We start from the raw sequence: 17,413 nt of genomic DNA, 5'->3' as shown, positions 1-17,413 counted from the left end.
CGATGTTGTTGATGTGAACTGGTGGTCGAATGGAGATCGACGTTGTTGATGTGGATTGGTGGTCTAATGGAGACCGATGTTGTTGTTCAGGACTGGTGGTCTAATGGAGATCGATGTTGTTGATGTGGACTGGTGGTCCAATGGAGTTCGATGTTGTTGATGTGGACTAGTGGACCAATGGAGATCGATGTTGTTGATGTGGACTGGTGGTCTAATGGAGATCGATGTTGTTGATGTGGACTGCTGGACCAATGGAGATCGATGTTGTTGATGTGGACTGGTGGTATAATGGAGATCGATGTTGTTGATTTGGAATGGTGGTCTAATGCAGATCAATGTTGTTGATCTGGATTGGTGGTCTAATGGAGATCGATGTAGTTGATGTGGACTGGTGGTCTAATGGAGATCGATGTGGTTGATGACGACTGGTGAACTAATGGAGATCGTTGTTGTTGATGTGCACTGGTCGTCTACAGGAGATTGATATTGTTGATGTGGACTGGTGGTCCAATGTAGATCGATATTGTGGATGTGGACTGGTGGTCTAATGGAGATTGATGTTGATGATCTGGTCTGGTGGTCAACTGGAGATCGATGTTGATGTGGACTGGTGGTACAATGGAGATCGATGTTGTTGATCTAGACTGGAGGTCTAATGGAGAGAGATGTTGTTGATATGGACTGGTGTTCCAATGGATATCGATGTTGTTGATGTGGACTGGTGGACTAATGGAGATCGATGTTGTTGATGTGGACTGGTGGTGTAATGGAGATCGATGTTGTTGATGTGGACTGGTGGTCCATTGGAGATCGATGTTGTTGATGTGGACTGGTGGTCTAATGGAGATCGATGTTGCTGATGTGGACTGGTGGTCTAATGGAGATCGATGTTGTTGATGTGGACTGGTGTTCCAATGGAGATCGATGTTGTTGATGTGGACTGGTGGTCTAAAGGAGTTCGATGTGGTTGATGTGGACTGGTGGACCAATGGAGATCGATGTTGTTGATATGGACTTGTGGTCCGATGGAGATCGATGTTGTTATTGTGGACTGCTGGTCTTATTGAGATCAATGTTGTTGATGTGGACTGCTGGTCCAATAGAGATCGATGTTGTTGATGTGGACTGGTGGTCTCATGGATTTCGATGTTGTTGATGTGGGCTGGTGGTCCAATGTAGATCGATGTTGTTGATGTGCACTGGTGCTCTTATGGAGATCGATGTTGTTGATGTGGACTGGTGGTCCAATGGAGATCGATGCTGTTGATGTGGACTGGTGGTCCAATGGAGATCGATGTTGTTGATGTGGACTGGTGCGCCAATGGAGATCGATGTAGTTGATGTGGACTGGTAGTCTAATGGAGATCGATGTTGATGATGTGGACTGGTGGAATAACGGAGATCGATGTTGTTGATGTGGACTGGTGGTCTAATGGAGATCGATGTTGTCGATCTGGACTGATGGTCTACTTGAGATCGATGTTGTTGATCTGGACTGGTGGTCTATGGGAGATCGATGTTGTTGATCTAGTCTGGTGGTCCAATGGAGATCAATGTTGTTGAAGTGGAGTGGTGGTCTAATGGAGATCGATGTTGTTGATGTGGACAGGTGGTCTAATGGAGATCGATGTTGCTGATCGGGAATGGTGGTCTAATGGAGATCGATGTTGTTGATCTGGACTGGTGCTCTAATGGAGATCGATGTTGTTGATGTGGACTGGTGGTCTGATGGAGATCGATGTTGTTGATGTGGACTGGTGGGCAATTGGAGGAGGATGTTGTTGATGTGGACTGATGGTCTAATGGAGATCAATGTGGTTGATCTGGACTGGTGGTCTAATGGAGATCGATGTTGTTGTTCGGGACTGGTGGTCTAATGGAGATCGATGTTGTTGATGTGGACTGGTGGACTAATGGAGATAGATGTTGTTGATCTGGACTGGTGGTCTAATGGAGATCAATGTTGTTGATCTGTACTGGTGGTCTAATGGAGATCGATGTTGTTGATCTGGACTGGTGGTCTAATGGAGATCAATGTTGTTGATCTGGACTGGTGGTCTAATTTAGATCGATGTTGTTGATGTGGACTGGTGGTCTAATGGAGATCGATGTTGTCGATGTGGATGGGTGGTCGAATGGAGATCGATGCTGTTGATGTGGACAGGTGGACTAATGGAGTTCGATGTTGTTGATCGGGACTGGTGGTCTAATGGAGTTCGATGTTTATGATGTGGACAGGTGGTCTAATGGAGATCGATATTGTTGATGTGGACTTTTGGTCTAATGGAGATCGATGTTGTTGTTCAGGCCTGGTGGTGTAATGGAGATCGATGTTGTGGTTCAGGACTGGTGGTCTAATGGAGATCGATGTTGTTGATATGGAATGGTGCTCTAATGGAGATCGATGTTGTTGATCTGGTCTGGTGGTCCAATGGAGATCAATGTTGTTGAAGTGGACTGGTGGTCTAATGGAGATCGATGCTGTTGATGTGGACAGGTGGTCTAATGGAGTTCGATGTTGTTGATCGGGACTGGTGGTCTAATGGAGTTCGATGTTGTTGATGTGGACTTGTGCTCTAATGGAGATCGATGTTGTTGATCTGGACTGGTGCTCTAATGGAGATCGATGTTGTTGATCTGGTCTGGTGTTCTAATGGAGATCGATGTTGTTGATCTGGACTTTTGCTCTAATGGAGATCGATGTTGTTGATGTGGACTGGAGGTCTAATGGAGATCGATGTTGTTGATGTGGAGTGGTGGTCTGATGGAGATCGATGTTGTTGATGTGGACTGGTGGGCAATTGGAGGAGGATGTTGTTGATGTGGACTGATGGTCTAATGGAGATCAATGTTGTTGATCTGGACTGGTGGTCTAATGGAGATCGATGTTGTTGTTCTGGACTGGTGGTATAATGGAGATCGATGTTGTTGATGTGGATGGGTGGTCGAATGGAGATCGATGCTGTTGATGTGGACAGGTGGTCTAATGGAGTTCGATGTTGTTGATCGGGACTGGTGGTCTAATGGAGTTCGATGTTGTTGATATGAACTGGTGGTCCAATGGATATCGACGTTGTTGATGTGCATTGGTGGTTGAATGGAGATCGATGTTGTTGATGTGGACTGGTGGTCTAATGCAGATCGATGTTGCTGATGTGGACTGGTGGTCTAATGGAGATCGATGTTGTTGTTCAGGACTGGTGGTCTAATGGAGATCGATGTTGTTGCTCAGGACTGGTCGTCTAATGAAGATCGATGTTGTTGATGTGGAATGGTGGTCCAATGGAGATCGATGTTGTTGATGTGGACAGGTGTTCTAATGGAGATAGATGTTGCTGATCGGGAATGGTGGTCTAATGGAGATCGATGTTGTTGATCTGGACTGGTGCTCTAATGGAGATCGATGTTGTTGATCTGGACTGGTGGTCTGATGGAGATCGATGTTGTTGATGTGGACTGGTGGGCAATTGGAGGAGGATGTTGTTGATGTGGACTGGTGGTCTAATGGAGATCGATGTTGTTGATCGGGACTGGTGGTCTAATGGAGTTCGATGTTGTTGATGTGAACTGGTGGTCCAATGGATATCGACGTTGTTGATGTGCATTGGTGGTTTAATGGAGATCGATGTTGTTGATGTGGACTGGTGGTCTAATGAAGATCAATGTTGTTGATGCGCACTGGTGGTCTAATGAAGATCGATGTTGTTGTTCAGGACTGGTGGTCTAATGGAGATCGATGTTGTTGTTCAGGTCTGGTGGTCTAATGGAGATCGATGTTGTTGATGTGGAATGGTGGTTCAATGGAGATCGATGTTGTTGATCTGGACTGGTGGTCCAATGGAGATGAATGTTGTTGAAGTGGACTGGTGGTCTAATGGAGATCGATGCTGTTGATGTGGACAGGTGGTCTAATGGAAATCGTTGTTGTTCTTCGGGACTGGTGGTCTAACGGAGATCGATGTTGTTGTTCTGGACTGGTGGTCTAATGGAGATCGATGTTGTTGATGTAGACGGGTGGTCGAATGGAGATCGATGCTGTTGATGTGGACAGGTGGTCTAATGGAGTTCGATGTTGTTGATCGGGACTGGTGGTCTAATGGAGTTCGATGTTGTTGATGTGAACTGGTGGTCGAATGGAGATCGACGTTGTTGATGTGGATTGGTGGTCTAATGGAGATCGATATTGTTGATGTGGACTGGTGGTCTAATGGAGATCAATGTTGTTGATTTGTACTGGTGGTCTAATGGAGACCGATGTTGTTGTTCAGGACTGGTGGTCTAATGGAGATCGATGTTGTTGATGTGGACTGGTGGTCCAATGGATATCGATGCTGTTGATGTGGACAGGTGGTCTAATGGAGTTCGATGTTCTTGATCGGGACTGGTGGTCTAATGGAGTTCGATGTTGTTGATGTGAACTGGTGGTCGAATGGAGATCGACGTTGTTGATGTGGATTGGTGGTCTAATGGAGATCGATATTGTTGATGTGGACTGGTGGTCTAATGGAGATCAATGTTGTTGATCTGTACTGGTGGTCTAATGGAGACCGATGTTGTTGTTCAGGACTGGTGGTCTAATGGAGATCGATGTTGTTGATGTGGACTAGAGGACCAATGGAGATCGATGTTGTTGATGTGGACTGGTGGTCTAATGGAGATCGATGTTGTTGATGTGGACTGGTGGTCTAATGGAGATCGATGTTGTTGAAGTGCACAGGGGGTCTTCTGGAGATCAATGTTGTTGATGTGGACTGGTGGACCAATGGATATCGATGCTGTTGATGTGGACAGGTGGTCTAATGGAGATCGCTTTTGTTGTTCGGGACTGGTGGTCTAACGGAGATAGATGTTGTTGATGTGGACTGGTGGTCTAATGGAGATCGATGTTGTTGATGTGGACTGGTGGGCAATTGGAGGAGGATGTTGTTGATGTGGACTGATGGTCTAATGGAGATCAATGTTGTTGATCTGGACTGGTGGTCTAATGGAGATCGATGTTGTTGTTCAGGACTGGTGGTCTAATGGAGATCGATGTTGTTGATGTGGACTGGTGGTCCAATGGAGTTCGATGTTGTTGATGTGGACTAGTGGACCAATGGAGATCGATGTTGTTGATGTGGACTGGTGGTCTAATGGAGATCGATGTTGTTGATGTGGACTGCTGGACCAATGGAGATCGATGTTGTTGATGTGGACTGGTGGTATAATGGAGATCGATGTTGTTGATGTGGAAGGTGGTCTAATGCAGATCAATGTTGTTGATCTGGACTGGTGGTCTAATGGAGATCGATGTAGTTGATGTGGACTGGTGGTCTAATGGAGATCGATGTGGTTGATGACGACTGGTGGACTAATGGAGATCGATGTTGTTGATGTGCACTGGTCGTCTAAAGGAGATTGATATTGTTGATGTGGACTGGTGGTCCAATGTAGATCGATATTGTTGATGTGGACTGGTGGCCTAATGGAGATCGATGTTGTTGAAGTGCACAGGGGGTCTTCTGGAGATCAATGTTGTTGATGTGGACTGGTGGACCAATGGAGATCGATGCTGTTGATGTGGACAGGTGGTCTAATGGAGATCGCTTTTGTTGTTTGGGACTGGTGGTCTAACGGAGATCGATGTTGTTGATGTGGACTGGTGGTCTAATGAAGATCAATGTTGTTGATGCGCACTGGTGGTCTAATGAAGATCGATGTTGTTGTTCAGGACTGGTGGTCTAATGGAGATCGATGTTGTTGTTCAGGTCTGGTGGTCTAATGGAGATCGATGTTGTTGATGTGGAATGGTGGTTCAATGGAGATCGATGTTGTTGATCTGGACTGGTGGTCCAATGGAGATGAATGTTGTTGAAGTGGACTGGTGGTCTAATGGAGATCGATGCTGTTGATGTGGACAGGTGGTCTAATGGAAATCGTTGTTGTTCTTCGGGACTGGTGGTCTAACGGAGATCGATGTTGTTGTTCTGGACTGGTGGTCTAATGGAGATCGATGTTGTTGATGTAGACGGGTGGTCGAATGGAGATCGATGCTGTTGATGTGGACAGGTGGTCTAATGGAGTTCGATGTTGTTGATCGGGACTGGTGGTCTAATGGAGTTCGATGTTGTTGATGTGAACTGGTGGTCGAATGGAGATCGACGTTGTTGATGTGGATTGGTGGTCTAATGGAGATCGATATTGTTGATGTGGACTGGTGGTCTAATGGAGATCAATGTTGTTGATTTGTACTGGTGGTCTAATGGAGACCGATGTTGTTGTTCAGGACTGGTGGTCTAATGGAGATCGATGTTGTTGATGTGGACTGGTGGTCCAATGGATATCGATGCTGTTGATGTGGACAGGTGGTCTAATGGAGATCGCTTTTGTTGTTCGGGACTGGTGGTCTAACGGAGATAGATGTTGTTGATGTGGACTGGTGGTCTAATGGAGATCGATGTTGTTGATGTGGACTGGTGGGCAATTGGAGGAGGATGTTGTTGATGTGGACTGATGGTCTAATGGAGATCAATGTTGTTGATCTGGACTGGTGGTCTAATGGAGATCGATGTTGTTGTTCAGGACTGGTGGTCTAATGGAGATCGATGTTGTTGATGTGGACTGGTGGTCCAATGGAGTTCGATGTTGTTGATGTGGACTAGTGGACCAATGGAGATCGATGTTGTTGATGTGGACTGGTGGTCTAATGGAGATCGATGTTGTTGATGTGGACTGCTGGACCAATGGAGATCGATGTTGTTGATGTGGACTGGTGGTATAATGGAGATCGATGTTGTTGATGTGGAAGGTGGTCTAATGCAGATCAATGTTGTTGATCTGGACTGGTGGTCTAATGGAGATCGATGTAGTTGATGTGGACTGGTGGTCTAATGGAGATCGATGTGGTTGATGACGACTGGTGGACTAATGGAGATCGATGTTGTTGATGTGCACTGGTCGTCTAAAGGAGATTGATATTGTTGATGTGGACTGGTGGTCCAATGTAGATCGATATTGTTGATGTGGACTGGTGGCCTAATGGAGATCGATGTTGTTGAAGTGCACAGGGGGTCTTCTGGAGATCAATGTTGTTGATGTGGACTGGTGGACCAATGGAGATCGATGCTGTTGATGTGGACAGGTGGTCTAATGGAGATCGCTTTTGTTGTTCGGGACTGGTGGTCTAACGGAGATCGATGTTGTTGATCTGGACTGGAGCTCTAATGGAGAATGATTTTGTTGATGTGGACTGGTGGTCTAATGGAGATCGATGTTGTTGATGTGGACTGATGGTCTAATGGAGATCAATGTTGTTGATCTGGACTGGTGGTCTAATGGAGATCGATGTTGTTGTTCTGGACTGGTGGTCTAATGGAGATCGATGCTGTTGATGTGGACAGGTGGTCTAATGGAGTTCGATGTTGTTGATCGGGAATGGTGGTCTAATGGAGTTCGATGTTGTTGATGTGAACTGGTGGTCGAATGGAGATCGACGTTGTTGATGTGGATTGGTGGTCTAATGGAGACCGATGTTGTTGTTCAGGACTGGTGGTCTAATGGAGATCGATGTTGTTGATGTGGACTGGTGGTCCAATGGAGTTCGATGTTGTTGATGTGGACTAGTGGACCAATGGAGATCGATGTTGTTGATGTGGACTGGTGGTCTAATGGAGATCGATGTTGTTGATGTGGACTGCTGGACCAATGGAGATCGATGTTGTTGATGTGGACTGGTGGTATAATGGAGATCGATGTTGTTGATTTGGAATGGTGGTCTAATGCAGATCAATGTTGTTGATCTGGATTGGTGGTCTAATGGAGATCGATGTAGTTGATGTGGACTGGTGGTCTAATGGAGATCGATGTGGTTGATGACGACTGGTGAACTAATGGAGATCGTTGTTGTTGATGTGCACTGGTCGTCTACAGGAGATTGATATTGTTGATGTGGACTGGTGGTCCAATGTAGATCGATATTGTGGATGTGGACTGGTGGTCTAATGGAGATTGATGTTGATGATCTGGTCTGGTGGTCAACTGGAGATCGATGTTGATGTGGACTGGTGGTACAATGGAGATCGATGTTGTTGATCTAGACTGGAGGTCTAATGGAGAGAGATGTTGTTGATATGGACTGGTGTTCCAATGGATATCGATGTTGTTGATGTGGACTGGTGGACTAATGGAGATCGATGTTGTTGATGTGGACTGGTGGTGTAATGGAGATCGATGTTGTTGATGTGGACTGGTGGTCCATTGGAGATCGATGTTGTTGATGTGGACTGGTGGTCTAATGGAGATCGATGTTGCTGATGTGGACTGGTGGTCTAATGGAGATCGATGTTGTTGATGTGGACTGGTGTTCCAATGGAGATCGATGTTGTTGATGTGGACTGGTGGTCTAAAGGAGTTCGATGTGGTTGATGTGGACTGGTGGACCAATGGAGATCGATGTTGTTGATATGGACTTGTGGTCCGATGGAGATCGATGTTGTTATTGTGGACTGCTGGTCTTATTGAGATCAATGTTGTTGATGTGGACTGCTGGTCCAATAGAGATCGATGTTGTTGATGTGGACTGGTGGTCTCATGGATTTCGATGTTGTTGATGTGGGCTGGTGGTCCAATGTAGATCGATGTTGTTGATGTGCACTGGTGCTCTTATGGAGATCGATGTTGTTGATGTGGACTGGTGGTCCAATGGAGATCGATGCTGTTGATGTGGACTGGTGGTCCAATGGAGATCGATGTTGTTGATGTGGACTGGTGCGCCAATGGAGATCGATGTAGTTGATGTGGACTGGTAGTCTAATGGAGATCGATGTTGATGATGTGGACTGGTGGAATAACGGAGATCGATGTTGTTGATGTGGACTGGTGGTCTAATGGAGATCGATGTTGTCGATCTGGACTGATGGTCTACTTGAGATCGATGTTGTTGATCTGGACTGGTGGTCTATGGGAGATCGATGTTGTTGATCTAGTCTGGTGGTCCAATGGAGATCAATGTTGTTGAAGTGGAGTGGTGGTCTAATGGAGATCGATGTTGTTGATGTGGACAGGTGGTCTAATGGAGATCGATGTTGCTGATCGGGAATGGTGGTCTAATGGAGATCGATGTTGTTGATCTGGACTGGTGCTCTAATGGAGATCGATGTTGTTGATGTGGACTGGTGGTCTGATGGAGATCGATGTTGTTGATGTGGACTGGTGGGCAATTGGAGGAGGATGTTGTTGATGTGGACTGATGGTCTAATGGAGATCAATGTGGTTGATCTGGACTGGTGGTCTAATGGAGATCGATGTTGTTGTTCGGGACTGGTGGTCTAATGGAGATCGATGTTGTTGATGTGGACTGGTGGACTAATGGAGATAGATGTTGTTGATCTGGACTGGTGGTCTAATGGAGATCAATGTTGTTGATCTGTACTGGTGGTCTAATGGAGATCGATGTTGTTGATCTGGACTGGTGGTCTAATGGAGATCAATGTTGTTGATCTGGACTGGTGGTCTAATTTAGATCGATGTTGTTGATGTGGACTGGTGGTCTAATGGAGATCGATGTTGTCGATGTGGATGGGTGGTCGAATGGAGATCGATGCTGTTGATGTGGACAGGTGGACTAATGGAGTTCGATGTTGTTGATCGGGACTGGTGGTCTAATGGAGTTCGATGTTTATGATGTGGACAGGTGGTCTAATGGAGATCGATATTGTTGATGTGGACTTTTGGTCTAATGGAGATCGATGTTGTTGTTCAGGCCTGGTGGTGTAATGGAGATCGATGTTGTGGTTCAGGACTGGTGGTCTAATGGAGATCGATGTTGTTGATATGGAATGGTGCTCTAATGGAGATCGATGTTGTTGATCTGGTCTGGTGGTCCAATGGAGATCAATGTTGTTGAAGTGGACTGGTGGTCTAATGGAGATCGATGCTGTTGATGTGGACAGGTGGTCTAATGGAGTTCGATGTTGTTGATCGGGACTGGTGGTCTAATGGAGTTCGATGTTGTTGATGTGGACTTGTGCTCTAATGGAGATCGATGTTGTTGATCTGGACTGGTGCTCTAATGGAGATCGATGTTGTTGATCTGGTCTGGTGTTCTAATGGAGATCGATGTTGTTGATCTGGACTTTTGCTCTAATGGAGATCGATGTTGTTGATGTGGACTGGAGGTCTAATGGAGATCGATGTTGTTGATGTGGAGTGGTGGTCTGATGGAGATCGATGTTGTTGATGTGGACTGGTGGGCAATTGGAGGAGGATGTTGTTGATGTGGACTGATGGTCTAATGGAGATCAATGTTGTTGATCTGGACTGGTGGTCTAATGGAGATCGATGTTGTTGTTCTGGACTGGTGGTATAATGGAGATCGATGTTGTTGATGTGGATGGGTGGTCGAATGGAGATCGATGCTGTTGATGTGGACAGGTGGTCTAATGGAGTTCGATGTTGTTGATCGGGACTGGTGGTCTAATGGAGTTCGATGTTGTTGATATGAACTGGTGGTCCAATGGATATCGACGTTGTTGATGTGCATTGGTGGTTGAATGGAGATCGATGTTGTTGATGTGGACTGGTGGTCTAATGCAGATCGATGTTGCTGATGTGGACTGGTGGTCTAATGGAGATCGATGTTGTTGTTCAGGACTGGTGGTCTAATGGAGATCGATGTTGTTGCTCAGGACTGGTCGTCTAATGAAGATCGATGTTGTTGATGTGGAATGGTGGTCCAATGGAGATCGATGTTGTTGATGTGGACAGGTGTTCTAATGGAGATAGATGTTGCTGATCGGGAATGGTGGTCTAATGGAGATCGATGTTGTTGATCTGGACTGGTGCTCTAATGGAGATCGATGTTGTTGATCTGGACTGGTGGTCTGATGGAGATCGATGTTGTTGATGTGGACTGGTGGGCAATTGGAGGAGGATGTTGTTGATGTGGACTGGTGGTCTAATGGAGATCGATGTTGTTGATCGGGACTGGTGGTCTAATGGAGTTCGATGTTGTTGATGTGAACTGGTGGTCCAATGGATATCGACGTTGTTGATGTGCATTGGTGGTTTAATGGAGATCGATGTTGTTGATGTGGACTGGTGGTCTAATGAAGATCAATGTTGTTGATGCGCACTGGTGGTCTAATGAAGATCGATGTTGTTGTTCAGGACTGGTGGTCTAATGGAGATCGATGTTGTTGTTCAGGTCTGGTGGTCTAATGGAGATCGATGTTGTTGATGTGGAATGGTGGTTCAATGGAGATCGATGTTGTTGATCTGGACTGGTGGTCCAATGGAGATGAATGTTGTTGAAGTGGACTGGTGGTCTAATGGAGATCGATGCTGTTGATGTGGACAGGTGGTCTAATGGAAATCGTTGTTGTTCTTCGGGACTGGTGGTCTAACGGAGATCGATGTTGTTGTTCTGGACTGGTGGTCTAATGGAGATCGATGTTGTTGATGTAGACGGGTGGTCGAATGGAGATCGATGCTGTTGATGTGGACAGGTGGTCTAATGGAGTTCGATGTTGTTGATCGGGACTGGTGGTCTAATGGAGTTCGATGTTGTTGATGTGAACTGGTGGTCGAATGGAGATCGACGTTGTTGATGTGGATTGGTGGTCTAATGGAGATCGATATTGTTGATGTGGACTGGTGGTCTAATGGAGATCAATGTTGTTGATTTGTACTGGTGGTCTAATGGAGACCGATGTTGTTGTTCAGGACTGGTGGTCTAATGGAGATCGATGTTGTTGATGTGGACTGGTGGTCCAATGGATATCGATGCTGTTGATGTGGACAGGTGGTCTAATGGAGATCGCTTTTGTTGTTCGGGACTGGTGGTCTAACGGAGATAGATGTTGTTGATGTGGACTGGTGGTCTAATGGAGATCGATGTTGTTGATGTGGACTGGTGGGCAATTGGAGGAGGATGTTGTTGATGTGGACTGATGGTCTAATGGAGATCAATGTTGTTGATCTGGACTGGTGGTCTAATGGAGATCGATGTTGTTGTTCAGGACTGGTGGTCTAATGGAGATCGATGTTGTTGATGTGGACTGGTGGTCCAATGGAGTTCGATGTTGTTGATGTGGACTAGTGGACCAATGGAGATCGATGTTGTTGATGTGGACTGGTGGTCTTATGGAGATCGATGTTGTTGATGTGGACTGCTGGACCAATGGAGATCGATGTTGTTGATGTGGACTGGTGGTATAATGGAGATCGATGTTGTTGATGTGGAAGGTGGTCTAATGCAGATCAATGTTGTTGATCTGGACTGGTGGTCTAATGGAGATCGATGTAGTTGATGTGGACTGGTGGTCTAATGGAGATCGATGTGGTTGATGACGACTGGTGGACTAATGGAGATCGATGTTGTTGATGTGCACTGGTCGTCTAAAGGAGATTGATATTGTTGATGTGGACTGGTGGTCCAATGTAGATCGATATTGTTGATGTGGACTGGTGGCCTAATGGAGATCGATGTTGTTGAAGTGCACAGGGGGTCTTCTGGAGATCAATGTTGTTGATGTGGACTGGTGGACCAATGGAGATCGATGCTGTTGATGTGGACAGGTGGTCTAATGGAGATCGCTTTTGTTGTTCGGGACTGGTGGTCTAACGGAGATCGATGTTGTTGATCTGGACTGGAGCTCTAATGGAGAATGATTTTGTTGATGTGGACTGGTGGTCTAATGGAGATCGATGTTGTTGATGTGGACTGATGGTCTAATGGAGATCAATGTTGTTGATCTGGACTGGTGGTCTAATGGAGATCGATGTTGTTGTTCTGGACTGGTGGTCTAATGGAGATCGATGCTGTTGATGTGGACAGGTGGTCTAATGGAGTTCGATGTTGTTGATCGGGACTGGTGGTCTAATGGAGTTCGATGTTGTTGATGTGAACTGGTGGTCGAATGGAGATCGACGTTGTTGATGTGGATTGGTGGTCTAATGGAGACCGATGTTGTTGTTCAGGACTGGTGGTCTAATGGAGATCGATGTTGTTGATGTGGACTGGTGGTCCAATGGAGTTCGATGTTGTTGATGTGGACTAGTGGACCAATGGAGATCGATGTTGTTGATGTGGACTGGTGGTCTAATGGAGATCGATGTTGTTGATGTGGACTGCTGGACCAATGGAGATCGATGTTGTTGATGTGGACTGGTGGTATAATGGAGATCGATGTTGTTGATGTGGAATGGTGGTCTAATGCAGATCAATGTTGTTGATCTGGATTGGTGGTCTAATGGAGATCGATGTAGTTGATGTGGACTGGTGGTCTAATGGAGATCGATGTGGTTGATGACGACTGGTGAACTAATGGAGATCGTTGTTGTTGATGTGCACTGGTCGTCTACAGGAGATTGATATTGTTGATGTGGACTGGTGGTCCAATGTAGATCGATATTGTGGATGTGGACTGGTGGTCTAATGGAGATTGATGTTGATGATCTGGTCTGGTGGTCAACTGGAGATCGATGTTGATGTGGACTGGTGGTACAATGGAGATCGATGTTGTTGATCTAGACTGGAGGTCTAATGGAGAGAGATGTTGTTGATATGGACTGGTGTTCCAATGGATATCGATGTTGTTGATGTGGACTGGTGGACTAATGGAGATCGATGTTGTTGATGTGGACTGGTGGTCCATTGGAGATCGATGTTGTTGATGTGGACTGGTGGTCTAATGGAGATCGATGTTGCTGATGTGGACTGGTGGTCTAATGGAGATCGATGTTGTTGATGTGGACTGGTGTTCCAATGGAGATCGATGTTGTTGATGTGGACTGGTGGTCTAAAGGAGTTCGATGTGGTTGATGTGGACTGGTGGACCAATGGAGATCGATGTTGTTGATATGGACTTGTGGTCCGATGGAGATCGATGTTGTTATTGTGGACTGCTGGTCTTATTGAGATCAATGTTGTTGATGTGGACTGCTGGTCCAATACAGATCGATGTTGTTGATGTGGACTGGTGGTCTCATGGATTTCGATGTTGTTGATGTGGGCTGGTGGTCCAATGTAGATCGATGTTGTTGATGTGCACTGGTGCTCTTATGGAGATCGATGTTGTTGATGTGGACTGGTGGTCCAATGGAGATCGATGCTGTTGATGTGGACTGGTGGTCCAATGGAGATCGATGTTGTTGATGTGGACTGGTGCGCCAATGGAGATCGATGTAGTTGATGTGGACTGGTGGTCTAATGGAGATCGATGTTGATGATGTGGACTGGTGGAATAACGGAGATCGATGTTGTTGATGTGGACTGGTGGTCTAATGGAGATCGATGTTGTCGATCTGGACTGATGGTCTACTTGAGATCGATGTTGTTGATCTGGACTGGTGGTCTATGGGAGATCGATGTTGTTGATCTGGTCTGGTGGTCCAATGGAGATCAATGTTGTTGAAGTGGAGTGGTGGTCTAATGGAGATCGATGTTGTTGATGTGGACAGGTGGTCTAATGGAGATCGATGTTGCTGATCGGGAATGGTGGTCTAATGGAGATCGATGTTGTTGATCTGGACTGGTGCTCTAATGGAGATCGATGTTGTTGATGTGGACTGGTGGTCTGATGGAGATCGATGTTGTTGATGTGGACTGGTGGGCAATTGGAGGAGGATGTTGTTGATGTGGACTGATGGTCTAATGGAGATCAATGTGGTTGATCTGGACTGGTGGTCTAATGGAGATCGATGTTGTTGTTCGGGACTGGTGGTCTAATGGAGATCGATGTTGTTGATGTGGACTGGTGGACTAATGGAGATAGATGTTGTTGATCTGGACTGGTGGTCTAATGGAGATCAATGTTGTTGATCTGTACTGGTGGTCTAATGGAGATCGATGTTGTTGATCTGGACTGGTGGTCTAATGGAGATCAATGTTGTTGATCTGGACTGGTGGTCTAATTTAGATCGATGTTGTTGATGTGGACTGGTGGTCTAATGGAGATCGATGTTGTCGATGTGGATGGGTGGTCGAATGGAGATCGATGCTGTTGATGTGGACAGGTGGACTAATGGAGTTCGATGTTGTTGATCGGGACTGGTGGTCTAATGGAGTTCGATGTTTATGATGTGGACAGGTGGTCTAATGGAGATCGATATTGTTGATGTGGACTTTTGGTCTAATGGAGATCGATGTTGTTGTTCAGGCCTGGTGGTCTAATGGAGATCGATGTTGTGGTTCAGGACTGGTGGTCTAATGGAGATCGATGTTGTTGATATGGAATGGTGCTCTAATGGAGATCGATGTTGTTGATCTGGTCTGGTGGTCCAATGGAGATCAATGTTGTTGAAGTGGACTGGTGGTCTAATGGAGATCGATGCTGTTGATGTGGACAGGTGGTCTAATGGAGTTCGATGTTGTTGATCGGGACTGGTGGTCTAATGGAGTTCGATGTTGTTGATGTGGACTTGTGCTCTAATGGAGATCGATGTTGTTGATCTGGACTGGTGCTCTAATGGAGATCGATGTTGTTGATCTGGTCTGGTGTTCTAATGGAGATCGATGTTGTTGATCTGGACTTTTGCTCTAATGGAGATCGATGTTGTTGATGTGGACTGGAGGTCTAATGGAGATCGATGTTGTTGATGTGGACTGGTGGTCTGATGGAGATCGATGTTGTTGATGTGGACTGGTGGGCAATTGGAGGAGGATGTTGTTGATGTGGACTGATGGTCTAATGGAGATCAATGTTGTTGATCTGGACTGGTGGTCTAATGGAGATCGATGTTGTTGTTCTGGACTGGTGGTATAATGGAGATCGATGTTGTTGATGTGGATGGGTGGTCGAATGGAGATCGATGCTGTTGATGTGGACAGGTGGTCTAATGGAGTTCGATGTTGTTGATCGGGACTGGTGGTCTAATGGAGTTCGATGTTGTTGATATGAACTGGTGGTCCAATGGATATCGACGTTGTTGATGTGCATTGGTGGTTGAATGGAGATCGATGTTGTTGATGTGGACTGGTGGTCTAATGCAGATCGATGTTGCTGATGTGGACTGGTGGTCTAATGGAGATCGATGTTGTTGTTCAGGACTGGTGGTCTAATGGAGATCGATGTTGTTGCTCAGGACTGGTCGTCTAATGAAGATCGATGTTGTTGATGTGGAATGGTGGTCCAATGGCGATCGATGTTGTTGATGTGGACAGGTGTTCTAATGGAGATAGATGTTGCTGATCGGGAATGGTGGTCTAATGGAGATCGATGTTGTTGATCTGGACTGGTGCTCTAATGGAGATCGATGTTGTTGATCTGGACTGGTGGTCTGATGGAGATCGATGTTGTTGATGTGGACTGGTGGGCAATTGGAGGAGGATGTTGTTGATCTGGACTGGTGCTCTAATGGAGATCGATGTTGTTGATGTGGACTGGTGGTCTGATGGAGATCGATGTTGTTGATGTGGACTGGTGGGCAATTGGAGGAGGATGTTGTTGATGTGGACTGATGGTCTAATGGAGATCAATGTGGTTGATCTGGACTGGTGGTCTAATGGAGATCGATGTTGTTGTTCGGGACTGGTGGTCTAATGGAGATCGATGTTGTTGATGTGGACTGGTGGACTAATGGAGATAGATGTTGTTGATCTGGACTGGTGGTCTAATGGAGATCAATGTTGTTGATCTGTACTGGTGGTCTAATGGAGATCGATGTTGTTGATCTGGACTGGTGGTCTAATGGAGATCAATGTTGTTGATCTGGACTGGTGGTCTAATTTAGATCGATGTTGTTGATGTGGACTGGTGGTCTAATGGAGATCGATGTTGTCGATGTGGATGGGTGGTCGAATGGAGATCGATGCTGTTGATGTGGACAGGTGGACTAATGGAGTTCGATGTTGTTGATCGGGACTGGTGGTCTAATGGAGTTCGATGTTTATGATGTGGACAGGTGGTCTAATGGAGATCGATATTGTTGATGTGGACTTTTGGTCTAATGGAGATCGATGTTGTTGTTCAGGCCTGGTGGTCTAATGGAGATCGATGTTGTGGTTCAGGACTGGTGGTCTAATGGAGATCGATGTTGTTGATATGGAATGGTGCTCTAATGGAGATCGATGTTGTTGATCTGGTCTGGTGGTCCAATGGAGATCAATGTTGTTGAAGTGGACTGGTGGTCTAATGGAGATCGATGCTGTTGATGTGGACAGGTGGTCTAATGGAGTTCGATGTTGTTGATCGGGACTGGTGGTCTAATGGAGTTCGATGTTGTTGATGTGGACTTGTGCTCTAATGGAGATCGATGTTGTTGATCTGGACTGGTGCTCTAATGGAGATCGATGTTGTTGATCTGGTCTGGTGTTCTAATGGAGATCGATGTTGTTGATCTGGACTTTTGCTCTAATGGAGATCGATGTTGTTGATGTGGACTGGAGGTCTAATGGAGATCGATGTTGTTGATGTGGACTGGTGGTCTGATGGAG

The sequence above is a fragment of the Hypanus sabinus genome, chromosome 5 (assembly GCF_030144855.1).
Source record: "Hypanus sabinus isolate sHypSab1 chromosome 5, sHypSab1.hap1, whole genome shotgun sequence".
In the NCBI taxonomy this organism is placed as follows: Eukaryota; Metazoa; Chordata; class Chondrichthyes; order Myliobatiformes; family Dasyatidae; genus Hypanus; species Hypanus sabinus.
The sequence above is the reverse complement of the archived record's forward strand: the minus strand, read 5'-3'. Positions refer to the sequence as shown.